This window comes from Larus michahellis, chromosome W, assembly GCF_964199755.1.
Source record: "Larus michahellis chromosome W, bLarMic1.1, whole genome shotgun sequence".
NCBI classification, from domain to species: domain Eukaryota; kingdom Metazoa; phylum Chordata; class Aves; order Charadriiformes; family Laridae; genus Larus; species Larus michahellis.
Window position 1 is genome coordinate 288,785 of NC_133929.1, and position 23,247 is coordinate 312,031.

The following is a 23,247-nucleotide window of genomic DNA, read 5'->3' on the forward strand; positions in this document are numbered from 1 at the left end:
GTGGGAAAGGGTGGTTTTGAGGCTGAAGGCAGCAGGAAAGCCTGCAGCCCGCAGGTGTGTGGGGCTACGCAAGCGGTTCCCAAAGAGCTTTAGAACAAGGCATAGTTTTCCCTGCTGGCTCTTTGGCCGTGGGACCAATCTCCAGACATATGGCCATTTTTGTGCCTGGAGCGACGCCAAGTGGGACAGGGCGGTTTTGAGGCTGAAGGCAGCAGGAAAGCCTGCAGCCCCCAGGTCTGTGGGGCTACTCAACAGGTTCCCAAAGAGCTTTAGAACAAGGCATAGTTTTCCCTGCTGGCTCTTTGGACGTGGGACCAGTCTCCAGACATATGGCCATTTTTGTGCCTGGCGCGGCGCCAAGTGGGACAGGGCGATTTTGAGGCTGAAGGCAGCAGGAAAGCCTGCAGCCCCCAGGTCTGTGGGGCTACGCAAGCGGTTCCCAAAGAGCTTTAGAACAAGGCATAGTTTTCCCTGCTGGCTCTTTGGGCGTGGGACCAGTCTCCAGACATATGGCCATTTTTGTGCCTGGCGCGGCGCCAAGTGGGAAAGGGTGGTTTTCAGTCTGAAGGCAGCAGGAAAGCCTGCAGCCCCCAGGTCTGTGGGGCTACGCAAGCGGTTCCCAAAGAGCTTTAGAAGAAGGCATAGTTTTCCCTGCTGGCTCTTTGGGCGTGGGACCAATCTCCAGACATATGGCCATTTTTGTGCCTGGAGCGACGCCAAGTGGGACAGGGTGATTTTGAGGCTGAAGGCAGCAGGAAAGCCTGCAGCCCCCAGGTCTGTGGGGCTACGCAAGCGGTTCCCAAAGAGCTTTAGAACAAGGCATAGTTTTCCCTGCTGGCTCTTTGGGCGTGGGACCAGTCTCCAGACATATGGCCATTTTTGTGCCTGGCGCGGCGCCAAGTGGGAAAGGGTGGTTTTCAGTCTGAAAGCAGCAGGAAAGCCTGCAGCCCCCAGGTGTGTGGGGCTACGCAAGAGGTTCCCAAAGAGCTTTACAACAAGGCATAGTTTTCCCTGCTGGCTCTTTGGGCGTGGGACCTATCAGCAGACATATGGCCATTTTTGTGCCTGGCGCGGCGCCAAGTGGGACAGGGCGGTTTTCAGGCTGAAGGCAGCGGGAAAGCCTGCAGCCCCCAGGTCTGTGGGGCTACGCAAGCGGTTCCCAAAGAGCTTTAGAACAAGGCATAGTTTTCCCTGCTGGCTCTTTGGGCGTGGGACCAATCTCCAGACTTATGGCCATTTTTGTGCCTGGAGCGATGCCAAGTGGGACAGGGCGGTTTTGAGGCTGAAGGCAGCAGGAAAGCCTGCAGCCCCCAGGTGTGTGGAGCTACGCAAGCGGTTCCCAAAGAGCTTTAGAACAAGGCATAGTTTTCCCTGCTGGCTCTTTGGCCGTGGGACCAATCTCCAGACATATGGCCATTTTTGTGCCTGGCGCGGCGCCAAGTGGGAAAGGGTGGTTTTGAGGCTGAAGGCAGCAGGAAAGCCTGCAGGCCCCAGGTGTGTGGGGCTACGCAAGCGGTTCCCAAAGAGCTTTAGAACAAGGCATAGTTTTCCCTGCTGGCTCTTTGGGCGTGGGACCAATCTCCAGACATATGGCCATTTTTGTGCCTGGAGCGACGCCAAGTGGGAAAGGGCGATTTTGAGGCTGAAGGCAGCGGGAAAACCTGCAGCCCCCAGGTGTGTGGGGCTACGCAAGCGGTTCCCAAAGAGCTTTAGAACAAGGCATACTTTTCCCTGCTGGCTCTTTGGGCGTGGGACCAGTCTCCGGACATATGGCCATTTTTGTGCCTGGCGCAGCGCCAAGTGGGAAAGGGTGGTTTTGAGGCTGAAGGCAGCAGGAAAGCCTGCAGCCCGCAGGTGTGTGGGGCTACGCAAGCGGTTCCCAAAGAGCTTTAGAACAAGGCATAGTTTTCCCTGCTGGCTCTTTGGCCGTGGGACCAATCTCCAGACATATGGCCATTTTTGTGCCTGGAGCGACGCCAAGTGGGAAAGGGCGGTTTTGAGGCTGAAGGCAGCAGGAAAGCCTGCAGCCCCCAGGTCTGTGGGGCTACTCAACAGGTTCCCAAAGAGCTTTAGAACAAGGCATAGTTTTCCCTGCTGGCTCTTTGGACGTGGGACCAGTCTCCAGACATATGGCCATTTTTGTGCCTGGCGCGGCGCCAAGTGGGACAGGGCGATTTTGAGGCTGAAGGCAGCAGGAAAGCCTGCAGCCCCCAGGTCTGTGGGGCTACGCAAGCGGTTCCCAAAGAGCTTTAGAACAAGGCATAGTTTTCCCTGCTGGCTCTTTGGGCGTGGGACCAGTCTCCAGACATATGGCCATTTTTGTGCCTGGCGTGGCGCCAATTGGGAAAGGGTGGTTTTAAGGCTGAAGGCAGCGGGAAAGCCTGCAGCCCCCAGGTCTGTGGGGCTACGCAAGCGGTTCCCAAAGAGCTTTAGAACAAGGCATAGTTTTCCCTGCTGGCTCTTTGGGCGTGGGACCAGTCTCCAGACATATGGCCATTTTTGTGCCTGGCGCGGCGCCAAGTGGGAAAGGGTGGTTTTCAGTCTGAAGGCAGCAGGAAAGCCTGCAGCCCCCAGGTCTGTGGGGCTACGCAAGCGGTTCCCAAAGAGCTTTAGAACAAGGCATAGTTTTCCCTGCTGGCTCTTTGGGCGTGGGACCAATCTCCAGACATATGGCCATTTTTGTGCCTGGAGCGACGCCAAGTGGGACAGGGTGATTTTGAGGCTGAAGGCAGCAGGAAAGCCTGCAGCCCCCAGGTCTGTGGGGCTACGCAAGCGGTTCCCAAAGAGCTTTAGAACAAGGCATAGTTTTCCCTGCTGGCTCTTTGGGCGTGGGACCAGTCTCCAGACATATGGCCATTTTTGTGCCTGGCGCGGCGCCAAGTGGGAAAGGGTGGTTTTCAGTCTGAAAGCAGCAGGAAAGCCTGCAGCCCCCAGGTCTGTGGGGCTACGCAAGAGGTTCCCAAAGAGCTTTAGAACAAGGCATAGTTTTCCCTGCTGGCTCTTTGGGCGTGGGACCTATCACCAGACATATGGCCATTTTTGTGCCTGGCGCGGCGCCAAGTGGGAAAGGGCGGTTTTCAGGCTGAAGGCAGCGGGAAAGCCTGCAGCCCCCAGGTGTGTGGGGCTACGCAAGCGGTTCCCAAAGAGCTTTAGAACAAGGCATAGTTTTCCCTGCTGGCTCTTTGGGCGTGGGACCAATCTCCAGACATATGGCCATTTTTGTGCCTGGAGCGATGCCAAGTGGGACAGGGCGGTTTTGAGGCTGAAGGCAGCAGGAAAGCCTGCAGCCCCCAGGTGTGTGGGGCTACGCAAGCGGTTCCCAAAGAGCTTTAGAACAAGGCATAGTTTTCCCTGCTGGCTCTTTGGGCGTGGGACCAGTCTCCAGACATATGGCCATTTTTGTGCCTGGCGTGGCGCCAAGTGGGAAAGGGTGGTTTTGAGGCTGAAGGCAGCGGGAAAGCCTGCAGCCCCCAGGTCTGTGGGGCTACGCAAGCGGTTCCCAAAGAGCTTTAGAAGAAGGCATAGTTTTCCCTGCTGGCTCTTTGGGCGTGGGACCAGTCTCCAGACATATGGCCATTTTTGTGCCTGGCGCGGCGCCAAGTGGGACAGGGCGATTTTGAGGCTGAAGGCAGCAGGAAAGCCTGCAGCCCTCAGGTCTGTGGGGCTACGCAAGCGGTTCCCAAAGAGCTTTAGAACAAGGCATAGTTTTCCCTGCTGGCTCTTTGGGCGTGGGACCTATCACCAGATATATGGCCATTTTTGTGCCTGGCGCGGCGCCAAGTGGGAAAGGGTGGTTTTAAGGCCGAAGGCAGCAGGAAAGCCTGCAGCCCCCAGGTCTGTAGGGCTACGCAAGAGGTTCCCAAAGAGCTTTAGAACAAGGCAGAGTTTTTCCTGCTGGCTCTTTGGGCGTGGGACCAATCTCCAGACATATGGCCATTTTTGAGCCTGGAGCAACGCCAAGTGGGAAAGGGTGGTTTTGAGGCTGAAGGCAGCAGGAAAGCCTGCAGCCCCCAGGTGTGTGGGGCTACGCAAGCGGTTCCCAAAGAGCTTTAGAACAAGGCATAGATTTCCCTGCTGGCTCTTTGGGCGTGGGACCAGTCTCCAGACATATGGCCATTTTTGTGCCTGGCGCGGCGCCAAGTGGGAAAGGGTGGTTTTGAGGCTGAAGGCAGCAGGAAAGCCTGCAGCCCGCAGGTGTGTGGGGCTACGCAAGCGGTTCCCAAAGAGCTTTAGAACAAGGCATAGTTTTCCCTGCTGGCTCTTTGGGCGTGGGACCAGTCTCCAGACATATGGCCATTTTTGTGCCTGGCGCAGCGCCAAGTGGGAAAGGGTGGTTTTGAGGCTGAAGGCAGCAGGAAAGCCTGCAGCCCCTAGGTGTGTGGGGCTACGCAAGCGGTTCCCAAATAGCTTTAGAACAAGGCATAGTTTTCCCTGCTGGCTCTTTGGCCGTGGGACCAGTCCCCAGACATATGGCCATTTTTGTGCCTGGCGCGGCGCCAAGTGGGAAAGGGTGGTTTTGAGGCTGAAGGCAGCAGGAAAGCCTGCAGCCCGCAGGTGTGTGGGGCTACGCAAGCGGTTCCCAAAGAGCTTTAGAACAAGGCATAGATTTCCCTGCTGGCTCTTTGGGCGTGGGACCAGTCTCCAGACATATGGCCATTTTTGTGCCTGGCGCGGCGCCAAGTGGGAAAGGGTGGTTTTGAGGCTGAAGGCAGCAGGAAAGCCTGCAGCCCCCAGGTGTGTGGGGCTACGCAAGCGGTTCCCAAAGAGCTTTAGAACAAGGCATAGTTTTCCCTGCTGGCTCTTTGGGCGTGGGACCAGTCTCCAGACATATGGCCATTTTTGTGCCTGGCGCAGCGCCAAGTGGGAAAGGGTGGTTTTGAGGCTGAAGGCAGCAGGAAAGCCTGCAGCCCCTAGGTGTGTGGGGCTACGCAAGCGGTTCCCAAAGAGCTTTAGAACAAGGTATAGTTTTCCCTGCTGGCTCTTTGGCCGTGGGACCAATCTCCAGACATATGGCCATTTTTGTGCCTGGCGCGGCGCCAAGTGGGAAAGGGTGGTTTTGAGGCTGAAGGCAGCAGGAAAGCCTGCAGGCCCCAGGTGTGTGGGGCTACGCAAGCGGTTCCCAAAGAGCTTTAGAACAAGGCATAGTTTTCCCTGCTGGCTCTTTGGGCGTGGGACCAATCTCCAGACATATGGCCATTTTTGTGCCTGGAGCGACGCCAAGTGGGAAAGGGCGATTTTGAGGCTGAAGGCAGCGGGAAAACCTGCAGCCCCCAGGTGTGTGGGGCTACGCAAGCGGTTCCCAAAGAGCTTTAGAACAAGGCATAGTTTTCCCTGCTGGCTCTTTGGGCGTGGGACCAGTCTCCGGACATATGGCCATTTTTGTGCCTGGCGCGGCGCCAAGTGGGAAAGGGTGGTTTTGAGGCTGAAGGCAGCAGGAAAGCCTGCAGCCCGCAGGTGTGTGGGGCTACGCAAGCGGTTCCCAAAGAGCTTTAGAACAAGGCATAGTTTTCCCTGCTGGCTCTTTGGCCGTGGGACCAATCTCCAGACATATGGCCATTTTTGTGCCTGGAGCGACGCCAAGTGGGAAAGGGCGGTTTTGAGGCTGAAGGCAGCAGGAAAGCCTGCAGCCCCCAGGTCTGTGGGGCTACTCAACAGGTTCCCAAAGAGCTTTAGAACAAGGCATAGTTTTCCCTGCTGGCTCTTTGGACGTGGGACCAGTCTCCAGACATATGGCCATTTTTGTGCCTGGCGCGGCGCCAAGTGGGACAGGGCGATTTTGAGGCTGAAGGCAGCAGGAAAGCCTGCAGCCCCCAGGTCTGTGGGGCTACGCAAGCGGTTCCCAAAGAGCTTTAGAACAAGGCATAGTTTTCCCTGCTGGCTCTTTGGGCGTGGGACCAGTCTCCAGACATATGGCCATTTTTGTGCCTGGCGTGGCGCCAATTGGGAAAGGGTGGTTTTAAGGCTGAAGGCAGCGGGAAAGCCTGCAGCCCCCAGGTCTGTGGGGCTACGCAAGCGGTTCCCAAAGAGCTTTAGAACAAGGCATAGTTTTCCCTGCTGGCTCTTTGGGCGTGGGACCAGTCTCCAGACATATGGCCATTTTTGTGCCTGGCGCGGCGCCAAGTGGGAAAGGGTGGTTTTCAGTCTGAAGGCAGCAGGAAAGCCTGCAGCCCCCAGGTCTGTGGGGCTACGCAAGCGGTTCCCAAAGAGCTTTAGAACAAGGCATAGTTTTCCCTGCTGGCTCTTTGGGCGTGGGACCAATCTCCAGACATATGGCCATTTTTGTGCCTGGAGCGACGCCAAGTGGGAAAGGGTGATTTTGAGGCTGAAGGCAGCAGGAAAGCCTGCAGCCCCCAGGTCTGTGGGGCTACGCAAGCGGTTCCCAAAGAGCTTTAGAACAAGGCATAGTTTTCCCTGCTGGCTCTTTGGGCGTGGGACCAGTCTCCAGACATATGGCCATTTTTGTGCCTGGCGCGGCGCCAAGTGGGAAAGGGCGGTTTTGAGGCTGAAGGCAGCAGGAAAGCCTGCAGCCCCCAGGTGTGTGGGGCTACGCAAGCGGTTCCCAAAGAGCTTTAGAACAAGGCATAGTTTTCCCTGCTGGCTCTTTGGGCGTGGGACCAGTCTCCAGACATATGGCCATTTTTGTGCCTGGCGTGGCGCCAAGTGGGAAAGGGTGGTTTTGAGGCTGAAGGCAGCGGGAAAGCCTGCAGCCCCCAGGTCTGTGGGGCTACGCAAGCGGTTCCCAAAGAGCTTTAGAAGAAGGCATAGTTTTCCCTGCTGGCTCTTTGGGCGTGGGACCAGTCTCCAGACATATGGCCATTTTTCTGCCTGGCGCGGCGCCAAGTGGGACAGGGCGATTTTGAGGCTGAAGGCAGCAGGAAAGCCTGCAGCCCTCAGGTCTGTGGGGCTACGCAAGCGGTTCCCAAAGAGCTTTAGAACAAGGCATAGTTTTCCCTGCTGGCTCTTTGGGCGTGGGACCTATCACCAGATATATGGCCATTTTTGTGCCTGGCGCGGCGCCAAGTGGGAAAGGGTGGTTTTAAGGCCGAAGGCAGCAGGAAAGCCTGCAGCCCCCAGGTCTGTAGGGCTACGCAAGAGGTTCCCAAAGAGCTTTAGAACAAGGCAGAGTTTTTCCTGCTGGCTCTTTGGGCGTGGGACCAATCTCCAGACATATGGCCATTTTTGAGCCTGGAGCAACGCCAAGTGGGAAAGGGTGGTTTTGAGGCTGAAGGCAGCAGGAAAGCCTGCAGCCCCCAGGTGTGTGGGGCTACGCAAGCGGTTCCCAAAGAGCTTTAGAACAAGGCATAGATTTCCCTGCTGGCTCTTTGGGCGTGGGACCAGTCTCCAGACATATGGCCATTTTTGTGCCTGGCGCGGCGCCAAGTGGGAAAGGGTGGTTTTGAGGCTGAAGGCAGCAGGAAAGCCTGCAGCCCGCAGGTGTGTGGGGCTACGCAAGCGGTTCCCAAAGAGCTTTAGAACAAGGCATAGTTTTCCCTGCTGGCTCTTTGGGCGTGGGACCAGTCTCCAGACATATGGCCATTTTTGTGCCTGGCGCAGCGCCAAGTGGGAAAGGGTGGTTTTGAGGCTGAAGGCAGCAGGAAAGCCTGCAGCCCCTAGGTGTGTGGGGCTACGCAAGCGGTTCCCAAATAGCTTTAGAACAAGGCATAGTTTTCCCTGCTGGCTCTTTGGGCGTGGGACCAGTCCCCAGACATATGGCCATTTTTGTGCCTGGCGCGGCGCCAAGTGGGAAAGGGTGGTTTTGAGGCTGAAGGCAGCAGGAAAGCCTGCAGCCCGCAGGTGTGTGGGGCTACGCAAGCGGTTCCCAAAGAGCTTTAGTAGAAGGCATAGTTTTCCCTGCTGGCTCTTTGGGTGTGGGACCAATCTCCAGACATATGGCCATTTTTGTGCCTGGCGCGGCGCCAAGTGGGAAAGGGTGGTTTTGAGGCTGAAGGCAGCAGGAAATCCTGCAGCCCGCAGGTGTGTGGGGCTACACAAGCGGTTCCCAAAGAGCTTTAGAAGAAGGCATAGTTTTCCCTGCTGGCTCTTTGGGCGTGGGACCAGTCTCCAGACATATGGCCATTTTTGTGCCTGGCGTGGCGTCAAGTGGGAAAGGGTGGTTTTGAGGCTGAAGGCAGCGGGAAAGCCTGCAGCCCCCAGGTCTGTGGGGCTACGCAAGCGGTTCCCAAAGAGCTTTAGAAGAAGGCATAGTTTTCCCTGCTGGCTCTTTGGGCGTGGGACCAGTCTCCAGACATATGGCCATTTTTGTGCCTGGCGCGGCGCCAAGTGGGACAGGGCGATTTTGAGGCTGAAGGCAGCAGGAAAGCCTGCAGCCCTCAGGTCTGTGGGGCTACGCAAGCGGTTCCCAAAGAGCTTTAGAACAAGGCATAGTTTTCCCTGCTGGCTCTTTGGGCGTGGGACCTATCACCAGATATATGGCCATTTTTGTGCCTGGCGCGGCGCCAAGTGGGAAAGGGTGGTTTTAAGGCCGAAGGCAGCAGGAAAGCCTGCAGCCCCCAGGTCTGTAGGGCTACGCAAGAGGTTCCCAAAGAGCTTTAGAACAAGGCAGAGTTTTTCCTGATGGCTCTTTGGGCGTGGGACCAATCTCCAGACATATGGCCATTTTTGAGCCTGGAGCAACGCCAAGTGGGACAGGGAGGTTTTGAGGCTGAAGGCAGCAGGAAAGCCTGCAGCCCCCAGGTGTGTGGGGCTACGCAAGCGGTTCCCAAAGAGCTTTAGAACAAGGCATAGATTTCCCTGCTGGCTCTTTGGGCGTGGGACCAGTCTCCAGACATATGGCCATTTTTGTGCCTGGCGCGGCGCCAAGTGGGAAAGGGTGGTTTTGAGGCTGAAGGCAGCAGGAAAGCCTGCAGCCCGCAGGTGTGTGGGGCTACGCAAGCGGTTCCCAAAGAGCTTTAGAACAAGGCATAGTTTTCCCTGCTGGCTCTTTGGGCGTGGGACCAGTCTCCATTCATATGGCCATTTTTGTGCCTGGCGCAGCGCCAAGTGGGAAAGGGTGGTTTTGAGGCTGAAGGCAGCAGGAAAGCCTGCAGCCCCTAGGTGTGTGGGGCTACGCAAGCGGTTCCCAAATAGCTTTAGAACAAGGCATAGTTTTCCCTGCTGGCTCTTTGGCCGTGGGACCAGTCCCCAGACGTATGGCCATTTTTGTGCCTGGCGCGGCGCCAAGTGGGAAAGGGTGGTTTTGAGGCTGAAGGCAGCAGGAAATCCTGCAGCCCGCAGGTGTGTGGGGCTACGCAAGCGGTTCCCAAAGAGCTTTAGAAGAAGGCATAGTTTTCCCTGCTGGCTCTTTGGGTGTGGGACCAATCTCCAGACATATGGCCATTTTTGTGCCTGGCGTGGCGCCAAGTTGGAAAGGGTGGTTTTGAGGCTGAAGGCAGCAGGAAATCCTGCAGCCCCTAGGTGTGTGGGGCTACGCAAGCAGTTCCCAAAGAGCTTTAGAACAAGGCATAGTTTTCCCTGCTGGCTCTTTGGGCGTGGGACCAATCTCCAGACATATGGCCATTTTTGTGCCTGGCGCGGCGCCAAGTGGGAAAGGGTGGTTTTGAGGCTGAAGGCAGCAGGAAATCCTGCAGCCCGCAGGTGTGTGGGGCTACGCAAGCGGTTCCCAAAGAGCTTTAGAAGAAGGCATAGTTTTCCCTGCTGGCTCTTTGGGCGTGGGACCAGTCTCCAGACATATGGCCATTTTTGTGCCTGGCGTGGCGCCAATTGGGAAAGGGTGGTTTTAAGGCTGAAGGCAGCGGGAAAGCCTGCAGCCCCCAGGTCTGTGGGGCTACGCAAGCGGTTCCCAAAGAGCTTTAGAACAAGGCATAGTTTTCCCTGCTGGCTCTTTGGGCGTGGGACCAATCTCCAGACATATGGCCATTTTTGTGCCTGGAGCGACGCCAAGTGGGACAGGGTGATTTTGAGGCTGAAGGCAGCAGGAAAGCCTGCAGCCCCCAGGTCTGTGGGGCTACGCAAGCGGTTCCCAAAGAGCTTTAGAACAAGGCATAGTTTTCCCTGCTGGCTCTTTGGGCGTGGGACCAGTCTCCAGACATATGGCCATTTTTGTGCCTGGCGCGGCGCCAAGTGGGAAAGGGTGGTTTTCAGTCTGAAAGCAGCAGGAAAGCCTGCAGCCCCCAGGTCTGTGGGGCTACGCAAGAGGTTCCCAAAGAGCTTTAGAACAAGGCATAGTTTTCCCTGCTGGCTCTTTGGGCGTGGGACCTATCACCAGACATATGGCCATTTTTGTGCCTGGCGCGGCGCCAAGTGGGAAAGGGCGGTTTTCAGGCTGAAGGCAGCGGGAAAGCCTGCAGCCCCCAGGTGTGTGGGGCTACGCAAGCGGTTCCCAAAGAGCTTTAGAAGAAGGCATAGTTTTCCCTGCTGGCTCTTTGGGCGTGGGACCAATCTCCAGACATATGGCCATTTTTGTGCCTGGAGCGATGCCAAGTGGGACAGGGCGGTTTTGAGGCTGAAGGCAGCAGGAAAGCCTGCAGCCCCCAGGTGTGTGGGGCTACGCAAGCGGTTCCCAAAGAGCTTTAGAACAAGGCATAGTTTTCCCTGCTGGCTCTTTGGGCGTGGGACCAGTCTCCAGACATATGGCCATTTTTGTGCCTGGCGTGGCGCCAAGTGGGAAAGGGTGGTTTTGAGGCTGAAGGCAGCGGGAAAGCCTGCAGCCCCCAGGTCTGTGGGGCTACGCAAGCGGTTCCCAAAGAGCTTTAGAAGAAGGCATAGTTTTCCCTGCTGGCTCTTTGGGCGTGGGACCAATCTCCAGACATATGGCCATTTTTGTGCCTGGAGCGACGCCAAGTGGGAAAGGGCCGTTTTGAGGCTGAAGGCAGCAGGAAAGCCTGCAGCCTCCAGGTGTGTGGGGCCACGCAAGCGGTTCCCAAAGAGCTTTAGAACAAGGCATAGTTTTCCCTGCTGGCGCTTTGGGTGTGGGACCAGTCTCCAGACATATGGCCATTTTTGTGCCTGGCGCGGCGCCAAGTGGGACAGGGCGATTTTGAGGCTGAAGGCAGCAGGAAAGCCTGCAGCCCTCAGGTCTGTGGGGCTACGCAAGCGGTTCCCAAAGAGCTTTAGAACAAGGCATAGTTTTCCCTGCTGGCTCTTTGGGCGTGGGACCTATCACCAGATATATGGCCATTTTTGTGCCTGGCGCGGCGCCAAGTGGGAAAGGGTGGTTTTAAGGCCGAAGGCAGCAGGAAAGCCTGCAGCCCCCAGGTCTGTAGGGCTACGCAAGAGGTTCCCAAAGAGCTTTAGAACAAGGCATAGTTTTCCCTGCTGGCTCTTTGGGCGTGGGACCAATCTCCAGACATATGGCCATTTTTGAGCCTGGAGCAACGCCAAGTGGGAAAGGGTGGTTTTGAGGCTGAAGGCAGCAGGAAAGCCTGCAGCCCCCAGGTGTGTGGGGCTACGCAAGCGGTTCCCAAAGAGCTTTAGAACAAGGCATAGATTTCCCTGCTGGCTCTTTGGGCGTGGGACCAGTCTCCAGACATATGGCCATTTTTGTGCCTGGCGCGGCGCCAAGTGGGAAAGGGTGGTTTTGAGGCTGAAGGCAGCAGGAAAGCCTGCAGCCCGCAGGTGTGTGGGGCTACGCAAGAGGTTCCCAAAGAGCTTTAGAACAAGGCATAGTTTTCCCTGCTGGCTCTTTGGGCGTGGGACCAGTCTCCAGACATATGGCCATTTTTGTGCCTGGCGCAGCGCCAAGTGGGAAAGGGTGGTTTTGAGGCTGAAGGCAGCAGGAAAGCCTGCAGCCCCTAGGTGTGTGGGGCTACGCAAGCGGTTCCCAAATAGCTTTAGAACAAGGCATAGTTTTCCCTGCTGGCTCTTTGGCCGTGGGACCAGTCCCCAGACATATGGCCATTTTTGTGCCTGGCGCGGCGCCAAGTGGGAAAGGGTGGTTTTGAGGCTGAAGGCAGCAGGAAATCCTGCAGCCCGCAGGTGTGTGGGGCTACGCAAGCGGTTCCCAAAGAGCTTTAGAAGAAGGCATAGTTTTACCTGCTGGCTCTTTGGGTGTGGGACCAATCTCCAGACATATGGCCATTTTTGTGCCTGGCGTGGCGCCAAGTTGGAAAGGGTGGTTTTGAGGCTGAAGGCAGCAGGAAATCCTGCAGCCCCTAGGTGTGTGGGGCTACGCAAGCAGTTCCCAAAGAGCTTTAGAACAAGGCATAGTTTTCCCTGCTGGCTCTTTGGGCGTGGGACCAGTCTCCAGACATATGGCCATTTTTGTGCCTGGCGCGGCGCCAAGTGGGAAAGGGTGGTTTTGAGGCTGAAGGCAGCAGGAAAGCCTGTAGGCCCCAGGTGTGTGGGGCTACGCAAGCGGTTCCCAAAGAGCTTTAGAACAAGGCATAGTTTTCCCTGCTGGCTCTTTGGCCGTGGGACCAGTCCCCAGACATATGGCCATTTTTGTGCCTGGCGCGGCGCCAAGTGGGAAAGGGTGGTTTTGAGGCTGAAGGCAGCAGGAAATCCTGCAGCCCGCAGGTGTGTGGGGCTACGCAAGCGGTTCCCAAAGAGCTTTAGAAGAAGGCATAGTTTTCCCTGCTGACTCTTTGGGTGTGGGACCAATCTCCAGACATATGGCCATTTTTGTGCCTGGCGTGGCGCCAAGTTGGAAAGGGTGGTTTTGAGGCTGAAGGCAGCAGGAAATCCTGCAGCCCCTAGGTGTGTGGGGCTACGCAAGCAGTTCCCAAAGAGCTTTAGAACAAGGCATAGTTTTCCCTGCTGGCTCTTTGGGCGTGGGACCAGTCTCCAGACATATGGCCATTTTTGTGCCTGGCGCGGCGCCAAGTGGGAAAGGGTGGTTTTGAGGCTGAAGGCAGCAGGAAAGCCTGTAGGCCCCAGGTGTGTGGGGCTACGCAAGCGGTTCCCAAAGAGCTTTAGAACAAGGCATAGTTTTCCCTGCTGGCTCTTTGGGCGTGGGACCAATCTCCAGACATATGGCCATTTTTGTGCCTGGCGCGGCGCCAAGTGGGAAAGGGTGGTTTTGAGGCTGAAGGCAGCAGGAAAGCCTGCAGCCCCCAGGTGTGTGGGGCTACGCAAGCGGTTCCCAAATAGCTTTAGAACAAGGCATAGTTTTCCCTGCTGGCTCTTTGGCCGTGGGACCAGTCCCCAGACATATGGCCATTTTTGTGCCTGGCGCGGCGCCAAGTGGGAAAGGGTGGTTTTGAGGCTGAAGGCAGCAGGAAATCCTGCAGCCCGCAGGTGTGTGGGGCTACGCAAGCGGTTCCCAAAGAGCTTTAGAAGAAGGCATAGTTTTCCCTGCTGGCTCTTTGGGTGTGGGACCAATCTCCAGACATATGGCCATTTTTGTGCCTGGCGTGGCGCCAAGTTGGAAAGGGTGGTTTTGAGGCTGAAGGCAGCAGGAAATCCTGCAGCCCCTAGGTGTGTGGGGCTACGCAAGCAGTTCCCAAAGAGCTTTAGAACAAGGCATAGTTTTCCCTGCTGGCTCTTTGGGCGTGGGACCAGTCTCCAGACATATGGCCATTTTTGTGCCTGGCGCGGCGCCAAGTGGGAAAGGGTGGTTTTGAGGCTGAAGGCAGCAGGAAAGCCTGTAGGCCCCAGGTGTGTGGGGCTACGCAAGCGGTTCCCAAAGAGCTTTAGAACAAGGCATAATTTTCCCTGCTGGCTCTTTGGGCGTGGGACCAATCTCCAGACATATGGCCATTTTTCTGCCTGGCGCGGCGCCAAGTGGGACAGGGTGGTTTTGAGGCTGAAGGCAGCAGGAAAGCCTGCAGCCCCCTGGTGTGTGGGGCTACGCAAGCGGTTCCCAAAGAGCTTTAGAACAAGTCATAGTTTTCCCTGCTGGCTCTTTGGGCGTGGGACCAATCTCCAGACATATGGCCATTTTTGTGCCTGGCGCGACGCCAAGTGGGAAAGGGTGGTTTTGAGGCTGAAGGCAGCAGGAAAGCCTGCAGCCCCCAGGTCTGTGGGGCTACGCAAGCAGTTTCCAAAGAGCTTTAGAACAAGGCAAATTTTTCCCTCCTGGCTCTTTGGGCGTGGGACCAGTCTCCAGACATATGGCCATTTTTGTGCCTGGCGCGGCGCCAAGTGGGAAAGGGTGGTTTTGAGGCTGAAGGCAGCAGGAAAGCCTGCAGCCCCCAGGTCTGTGGGGCTACGCAAGCGGTTCCCAAAGAGCTTTAGAAGAAGGCATAGTTTTCCCTGCTGGCTCTTTGGGCGTGGGACCCATCACCAGACATATGGCCATTTTTGTGCCTGGCGCGGCGCCAAGTGGGAAAGGGTGGTTTTGAGGCTGAAGGCAGCAGGAAAGCCTGCAGCCCCCAGGTGTGTGGGGCTACGCAAGCGGTTCCCAAAGAGCTTTAGAACAAGGCATAGTTTTCCCTGCTGGCTCTTTGGGCGTGGGACCAGTCTCCAGACATATGGCCATTTTTGTGCCTGAAGCGACGCCAAGTGGGAAAGGGCGATTTTGAGGCTGAAGGCAGCAGGAAAGCCTGTAGCCCCCAGGTGTGTGGGGCTACGCAAGCGGTTCCCAAAGAGCTTTAGAACAAGGCATAGTTTTCCCTGCTGGCTCTTTGGGCGTGGGACCTATCTCCGGACATATGGCCATTTTTGTGCCTGGCGCAGCGCCAAGTGGGAAAGGGTGGTTTTGAGGCTGAAGGCAGCAGGAAAGCCTGCAGCCCCCAGGTGTGTGGGGCTACGCAAGCGGTTCCCAAAGAGCTTTAGAACAAGGCATAGTTTTCTCTGCTGGCTCTTTGGGCGTGGGACCAATCTCCAGACATATGGCCATTTTTGTGCCTGGCGTGGCGCCAAGTGGGAAAGGGTGGTTTTGAGGCTGAAGGCAGCAGGAAAGCCTGCAGCCCCCAGGTGTGTGGGGCTACGCAAGCGGTTCCCAAAGAGCTTTAGAACAAGGCATAGTTTTCCCTGCTGGCTCTTTGGGCGTGGGACCAGTCTCCAGACATATGGCCATTTTTGTGCCTGGCGCAGCGCCAAGTGGGAAAGGGTGGTTTTGAGGCTGAAGGCAGCAGGAAAGCCTGCAGCCCCCAGGTCTGTGGGGCTACGCAAGCGGTTCCCAAAGAGCTTTAGAACAAGGCATAGTTTTCCCTGCTGGCTCTTTGGGCGTGGGACCAATCTACAGACATATGGCCATTTTTGTGCCTGGCGCGGCGCCAAGTGGGAAAGGGCGATTTTGAGGCTGAAGGCAGCAGGAAAGCCTGCAGTCCCCAGGTGTGTGGGGCTACGCAAGCGGTTCCCAAAGAGCTTTAGAACAAGGCATAGTTTTCCCTGCTGGCTCTTTGGGCGTGGGACCAGTCTCCAGACATATGGCCATTTTTGTGCCTGGCGCGGCGCCAAGTGGGAAAGGGTGGTTTTGAGGCTGAAGGCAGCAGGAAAGACTGCAGCCCCCAGGTGTGTGGGGCTACGCAAGCGGTTCCCAAAGAGCTTTAGAACAAGGCATAGTTTTCCCTGCTGGCTCTTTGGCCGTGGGACCAATCTCCAGACATATGGCCATTTTTGTGCCTGGCGTGGCGCCAAGTGGGAAAGGGTGGTTTTGAGGCTGAAGGCAGCAGGAAAGCCTGCAGCCCCCAGGTCTGTGGGGCTACGCAAGCGGTTCCCAAAGAGCTTTACAACAAGGCATAGTTTTCCCTGCTTGCTCTTTGGACGTGGGACCAGTCTCCAGACATATGGCCATTTTTGTGCCTGGCGCGGCACCAAGTGGGAAAGGGTGATTTTGAGGCTGAAGGCAGCAGGAAAGCCTGCAGCCCCCAGGTCTGTGGGGCTACGCAAGCGGTTCCCAAAGAGCTTTAGAACAAGGCATAGTTTTCCCTGCTGGCTCTTTGGGCGTGGGACCCGTCTCCAGACATATGGCCATTTTTGTGCCTGGCGCGGCGCCAAGTGGGAAAGGGTGGTTTTGAGGCTGAAGGCAGCAGCAAAGCCTGCAGCCCCCAGGTGTGTGGGGCTACGCAAGCGGTTCCCAAAGAGCTTTAGAACAAGGCATAGTTTTCCCTCCTGGCTCTTTGGGCGTGGGACCAGTCTCCAGACATATGGCCATTTTTGTGCCTGAAGCGACGCCAAGTGGGACAGGGCGATTTTGAGGCTGAAGGCAGCAGGAAAGCCTGTAGCCCCCAGGTGTGTGGGGCTACGCAAGCGGTTCCCAAAGAGCTTTAGAACAAGGCATAGTTTTCCCTGCTGGCTCTTTGGGCGTGGGACCAGTCTCCAGACATATGGCCATTTTTGTGCCTGAAGCGACGCCAAGTGGGACAGGGCGATTTTGAGGCTGAAGGCAGCAGGAAAGCCTGCAGCCCCCTGGTGTGTGGGGCTACGCAAGCAGTTCCCAAAGAGCTTTAGAACAAGGCATAGTTTTCCCTGCTGGCTCTTTGGCCGTGGGACCAATCTCCAGACATATGGCCATTTTTGTGCCTGGCATGGCGCCAAGTGGGAAAGGGTGGTTTTGAGGCTGAAGGCAGCAGGAAAGCCTGCAGCCCCCAGGTCTGTGGGGCTACGCAAGCGGTTCCCAAAGAGCTTTAGAACAAGGCATAGTTTTCCCTGCTTGCTCTTTGGACGTGGGACCAGTCTCCAGACATATGGCCATTTTTGTGCCTGCGGCGGCACTAAGTGGGAAAGGGTGATTTTGAGGCTGAAGGCAGCAGGAAAGCCTGCAGCCCCCAGGTCTGTGGGGCTACGCAAGCGGTTCCCAAAGAGCTTTAGAAGAAGGCATAGTTTTCCCTGCTGGCTCTTTGGGCGTGGGACCAGTCTCCAGACATATGGCCATTTTTGTACCTGGAGCGACGCCAAGTGGGACAGGGCGATTTTGAGGCTGAAGGCAGCAGGAAAGCCTGCAGCCCCCAGGTGTGTGGGGCTACGCAAGCGGTTCCCAAAGAGCTTTAGAACAAGGCATAGTTTTCCCTGCTGGCTCTTTGGGCGTGGGACCAGTCTCCAGACATATGGCCATTTTTGTGCCTGGCGCGGCGCCAAGTGGGACAGGGCGATTTTGAGGCTGAAGGCAGCAGGAAAGCCTGCAGCCCCCAGGTGTGTGGGGCTACGCAAGCGGTTCCCAAAGAGCTTTAGAACAAGGCATAGTTTTCCCTGCTGACTCTTTGGGCGTGGGACCAGTCTCCGGACATATGGCCATTTTTGTGCCTGGCGCGGCGCCAAGTGGGAAAGGGTGGTTTTCAGTCTGAAGGCAGCAGGAAAGCCTGCAGCCCCCAGGTCTGTGGGGCTACGCAAGCGGTTCCCAAAGAGCTTTAGAAGAAGGCATAGTTTTCCCTGCTGGCTCTTTGGGCGTGGGACCAGTCTCCAGACATATGGCCATTTTTGGGCCTGAAGCGACGCCAAGTGGGACAGGGCGATTTTGAGGCTGAAGGCAGCAGGAAAGCCTGCAGCCCCCAGGTGTGTGGGGCTACGCAAGCGGTTCCCAAAGAGCTTTAGAACAAGGCATAGTTTTCCCTGCTGGCTCTTTGGGCGTGGGACCAGTCTCCAGACATATGGCCATTTTTGTGCCTGGCGTGGCGCCAATTGGGAAAGGGTGGTTTTAAGGCTGAAGGCAGCGGGAAAGCCTGCAGCCCCCAGGTGTGTGGGGCTATGCAAGTGGTTCCCAAAGAGCTTTAGAACAAGGCATAGTTTTCCCTGCTGGCTCTTTGGGCGTGGGACCCATCTCCAGACATATGGCCATTTTTGTGCCTGGAGCGACGCCAAGTGGGAAAGGGTGATTTTGAGGCTGAAGGCAGCGGGTAAGCCTGCAGCCCCCAGGTCTGTGGGGCTACGCAAGAGGTTCCCAAAGAGCTTTAGAACAAGGCATAGTTTTCCCTGCTGGCTCTTTGGGCGTGGGACCAGTCTCCAGACATATGGCCATTTTTGTGTCTGAAGCGACGCCAAGTGGGAAAGGGTGGTTTTGAGGCTGAAGGCAGCGGGAAAGCCTGCAGCCCCCAGGTCTGTGGGGCTACGCAAGCGGTTCCCAAAGATCTTTACAACAAGCCATATTTTTCCCTGCTGGCTCTTTGGGCGTGGGACCAATCTCCAGACATATGGCCATTTTTGTGCCTGGAGCGACGCCAAGTGGGAAAGGGTGGTTTTGAGGCTGAAGGCAGCAGGAAAGCCTGCAGCCCCCAGGTGTGTGGGGCTACGCAAGCGGTTCCCAAAGAGCTTTAGAACAAGGCATAGTTTTCCCTGCTGGCTCTTTGGGCGTGGGACCAGTCTCCAGACATATGGCCATTTTTGTGCCTGGCGTGGCGCCAAGTGGGAAAGGGTGGTTTTGAGGCTGAAGGCAGCGGGAAAGCCTGCAGCCCCCAGGTCTGTAGCGCTACGCAAGAGGTTCCCAAAGAGCTTTACAACAAGGCATAGTTTTCCCTGCTGGCTCTTTGGGCGTGGGACCAATCTCCAGACATATGGCCATTTTTGTGCCTGGCGCGGCGCCAAGTGGGAAAGGGTGGTTTTGAGGCTGAAGGCAGCAGGAAATCCTGCAGCCCCTAGGTGTGTGGGGCTACGCAAGCGTTTCCCAAAGAGCTTTAGAACAAGGCATAGTTTTCCCTGCTGGCTCTTTGGGCGTGGGACCAGTCTCCAGACATATGGCCATTTTTGTGCCTTTCGTGGCGCCAATTGGGAATGGGTGGTTTTGAGGCTGAAGGCAGCGGGAAAGCCTGCAGCCCCCAGGTCTGTGGGGCTACGCAAGCGGTTCCCAAAGAGCTTTAGAACAAGGCATAGTTTTCCCTGCTGGCTCTTTGGGCGTGGGACCAATCTCCAGACATATGGCCATTTTTGTGCCTGGAGCGACGCCAAGTGGGACAGGGCGGTTTTGAGGCTGAAGGCAGCAGGAAAGCCTGCAGCCCCCAGGTCTGTGGGGCTACGCAAGCGGTTCCCAAAGAGCTTTAGAACAAGGCATAGTTTTCCCTGCTGGCTCTTTGGGCGTGGGACCAGTCTCCAGACATATGGCCATTTTTGTGCCTGGCGCGGCGCCAAGTGGGAAAGGGTGGTTTTGAGGCTGAAGGCAGCAGGAAAGCCTGCAGCCCGCAGGTGTGTGGGGCTACTCAAGCGGTTCCCAAAGAGCTTTAGAACAAGGCATAGTTTTCCCTGCTGGCTCTTTGGGCGTGGGACCAGTCTCCAGACATATGGCCATTTTTGTGCCTGGCGCGGGGCCAAGTGGGAAAGGGTGGTTTTAAGGCTGAAGGCAGCGGGAAAGCCTGCAGCCCCCAGGTCTGTAGGGCTACGCAAGAGGTTCCCAAAGAGCTTTAGAACAAGGCATAGTTTTCCCTGCTGGCTCTTTGGGCGTGGGACCCATCTCCAGACATATGGCCATTTTTGAGCCTGGCGCGGCGCCAAGTGGGAAAGGGTGGTTTTGAGGCTGAAGGCAGCAGGAAAGCCTGCAGCCCGCAGGTGTGTGGGGCTACGCAAGCGGTTCCCAAAGAGCTTTAGAACAAGGCATAGTTTTCCCTGCTGGCTCTTTGGGCGTGGGACCAGTCTCCAGACATATGGCCATTTTTGTGCCTGGCGCGGCGCCAAGTGGGAAAGGGTGGTTTTGAGGCTGAAGGCAGCAGGAAAGCCTGCAGCCCCCAGGTGTGTGGGGCTACGCAAGCGGTTCCCAAAGAGCTTTAGAAGAAGGCATAGTTTTCCCTGCTGGCTCTTTGGCCGTGGGACCAATCTCCAGACATATGGCCATTTTTGTGCCTGGCGTGGCGCCAAGTGGGAAAGGGTGGTTTTGAGGCTGAAGGCAGCAGGAAAGCCTGCAGCCCCCAGGTCTGTGGGGCTACGCAAGCGGTTCCCAAAGAGCTTTAGAAGAAGGCATAGTTTTCCCTGCTGGCTCTTTGGGCGTGGGACCAGTCTCCAGACATATGGCCATTTTTGTGCCTGGAGCGACGCCAAGTGGGACAGGGCGATTTTGAGGCTGAAGGCAGCAGGAAAGCCTGCAGCCCCCAGGTGTGTGGGGCTACGCAAGCGGTTCCCAAAGAGCTTTAGAACAAGGCATAGTTTTCCCTGCTGGCTCTTTGGGCGTGGGACCAGTCTCCAGATATATGGCCATTTTTGTGCCTGGCGCGGCGCCAAGTGGGACAGGGCGATTTTGAGGCTGAAGGCAGCAGGAAAGCCTGCAGCCCCCAGGTGTGTGGGGCTACGCAAGCGGTTCCCAAAGAGCTTTAGAACAAGGCATAGTTTTCCCTGCTGGCTCTTTGGGCGTGGGACCAATCTCCGGACATATGGCCATTTTTGTGCCTGGCGCGGCGCCAAGTGGGAAAGGGTGGTTTTGAGGCTGAAGGCAGCAGGAAAGCCTGCAGCCCCCAGGTGTGTGGGGCTACGCAAGCGGTTCCCAAAGAGCTTTAGAACAAGGCATAGTTTTCCCTGCTGGCTCTTTGGGCGTGGGACCAGTCTCCGGACATATGGCCATTTTTGTGCCTGGCGCGGCGCCAAGTGGGAAAGGGTGGTTTTGAGGCTGAAGGCAGCAGGAAAGCCTGCAGCCCCCAGGTCTGTGGGGCTACGCAAGCGGTTCCCAAAGAGCTTTAGAACAAGGCATAGGTTTCCCTGCTGGCTCTTTGGGCGTGGGACCAGTCTCCAGACATATGGCCATTTTTGTGCCTGGCGCAGCGCCAAGTGGGAAAGGGTGGTTTTGAGGCTGAAGGCAGCAGGAAAGCCTGCAGCCCCCAGGTGTGTGGGGCTACGCAAGCGGTTCCCAAAGAGCTTTAGAACAAGGCATAGTTTTCCCTGCTGGCTCTTTGGGCGTGGGACCAGTCTCCAGACATATGGCCATTTTTGTGTCTGAAGCGACGCCAAGTGGGACTGGGCGATTTTGAGGCTGAAGGCAGCAGGAAAGCCTGCAGCCCCCAGGTCTTTGGGGCTACACAAGCGGTTCCCAAAGAGCTTTAGAACAAGGCATAGTTTTCCCTGCTGGCTCTTTGGGCGTGGGACCAGTCTCCAGACATATGGCCATTTTTGTGCCTGGCGCGGCGCCAAGTGGGAAAGGGTGGTTTTCAGTCTGAAGGCAGCAGGAAAGCCTGCAGCCCCCAGGTCTGTGGGGCTACGCAAGCGGTTCCCAAAGAGCTTTAGAAGAAGGCATAGTTTTCCCTGCTGGCTCTTTGGGCGTGGGACCAGTCTCCAGACATATGGCCATTTTTGGGCCTGAAGCGACGCCAAGTGGGACAGGGCGATTTTGAGGCTGAAGGCAGCAGGAAAGCCTGCAGCCCCCAGGTGTGTGGGGCTACGCAAGCGGTTCCCAAAGAGCTTTAGAACAAGGCATAGTTTTCCCTGCTGGCTCTTTGGGCGTGGGACCAGTCTCCAGACATATGGCCATTTTTGTGCCTGGCGTGGCGCCAATTGGGAAAGGGTGGTTTTAAGGCTGAAGGCAGCGGGAAAGCCTGCAGCCCCCAGGTGTGTGGGGCTATGCAAGCGGTTCCCAAAGAGCTTTAGAACAAGGCATAGTTTTCCCTGCTGGCTCTTTGGGCGTGGGACCAGTCTCCAGACATATGGCCATTTTTGTGCCTGGAGCGACGCCAAGTGGGAAAGGGTGATTTTGAGGCTGAAGGCAGCGGGTAAGCCTGCAGCCCCCAGGTCTGTGGGGCTACGCAAGAGGTTCCCAAAGAGCTTTAGAACAAGGCATAGTTTTCCCTGCTGGCTCTTTGGGCGTGGGACCAGTCTCCAGACATATGGCCATTTTTGTGTCTGAAGCGACGCCAAGTGGGAAAGGGTGGTTTTGAGGCTGAAGGCAGCGGGAAAGCCTGCAGCCCCCAGGTCTGTGGGGCTACGCAAGCGGTTCCCAAAGATCTTTACAACAAGCCATATTTTTCCCTCCTGGCTCTTTGGGCGTGGGACCAATCTCCAGACATATGGCCATTTTTGTGCCTGGAGCGACGCCAAGTGGGAAAGGGTGGTTTTGAGGCTGAAGGCAGCAGGAAAGCCTGCAGCCCCCAGGTGTGTGGGGCTACGCAAGCGGTTCCCAAAGAGCTTTAGAACAAGGCATAGTTTTCCCTGCTGGCTCTTTGGGCGTGGGACCAGTCTCCAGACATATGGCCATTTTTGTGCCTGGCGCGGCGCCAAGTGGGAAAGGGTGGTTTTGAGGCTGAAGGCAGCGGGAAAGCCTGCAGCCCCCAGGTCTGTAGCGCTACGCAAGAGGTTCCCAAAGAGCTTTAGAACAAGGCATAGTTTTCCCTGCTGGCTCTTTGGGCGTGGGACCAATCTCCAGACATATGGCCATTTTTGTGCCTGGCGCGGCGCCAAGTGGGAAAGGGTGGTTTTGAGGCTGAAGGCAGCAGGAAATCCTGCAGCCCCTAGGTGTGTGGGGCTACGCAAGCGTTTCCCAAAGAGCTTTAGAACAAGGCATAGTTTTCCCTGCTGGCTCTTTGGGCGTGGGACCAGTCTCCAGACATATGGCCATTTTTGTGCCTTTCGTGGCGCCAATTGGGAATGGGTGGTTTTAAGGCTGAAGGCAGCGGGAAAGCCTGCAGCCCCCAGGTCTGTGGGGCTACGCAAGCGGTTCCCAAAGAGCTTTAGAACAAGGCATAGTTTTCCCTGCTGGCTCTTTGGGCGTGGGACCAATCTCCAGACATATGGCCATTTTTGTGCCTGGAGCGACGCCAAGTGGGACAGGGCGGTTTTGAGGCTGAAGGCAGCAGGAAAGCCTGCAGCCCCCAGGTCTGTGGGGCTACGCAAGCGGTTCCCAAAGAGCTTTAGAACAAGGCATAGTTTTCCCTGCTGGCTCTTTGGGCGTGGGACCAGTCTCCAGACATATGGCCATTTTTGTGCCTGGCGCGGCGCCAAGTGGGAAAGGGTGGTTTTGAGGCTGAAGGCAGCAGGAAAGCCTGCAGCCCGCAGGTGTGTGGGGCTACTCAAGCGGTTCCCAAAGAGCTTTAGAACAAGGCATAGTTTTCCCTGCTGGCTCTTTGGGCGTGGGACCAGTCTCCAGACATATGGCCATTTTTGTGCCTGGCGCGGGGCCAAGTGGGAAAGGGTGGTTTTAAGGCTGAAGGCAGCGGGAAAGCCTGCAGCCCCCAGGTCTGTAGGGCTACGCAAGAGGTTCCCAAAGAGCTTTAGAACAAGGCATATTTTTCCCTGCTGGCTCTTTGGGCGTGGGACCCATCTCCAGACATATGGCCATTTTTGAGCCTGGCGCGGCGCCAAGTGGGAAAGGGTGGTTTTGAGGCTGAAGGCAGCAGGAAAGCCTGCAGCCCGCAGGTGTGTGGGGCTACGCAAGCGGTTCCCAAAGAGCTTTAGAACAAGGCATAGTTTTCCCTGCTGGCTCTTTGGGCGTGGGACCAGTCTCCAGACATATGGCCATTTTTGTGCCTGGCGCGGCGCCAAGTGGGAAAGGGTGGTTTTGAGGCTGAA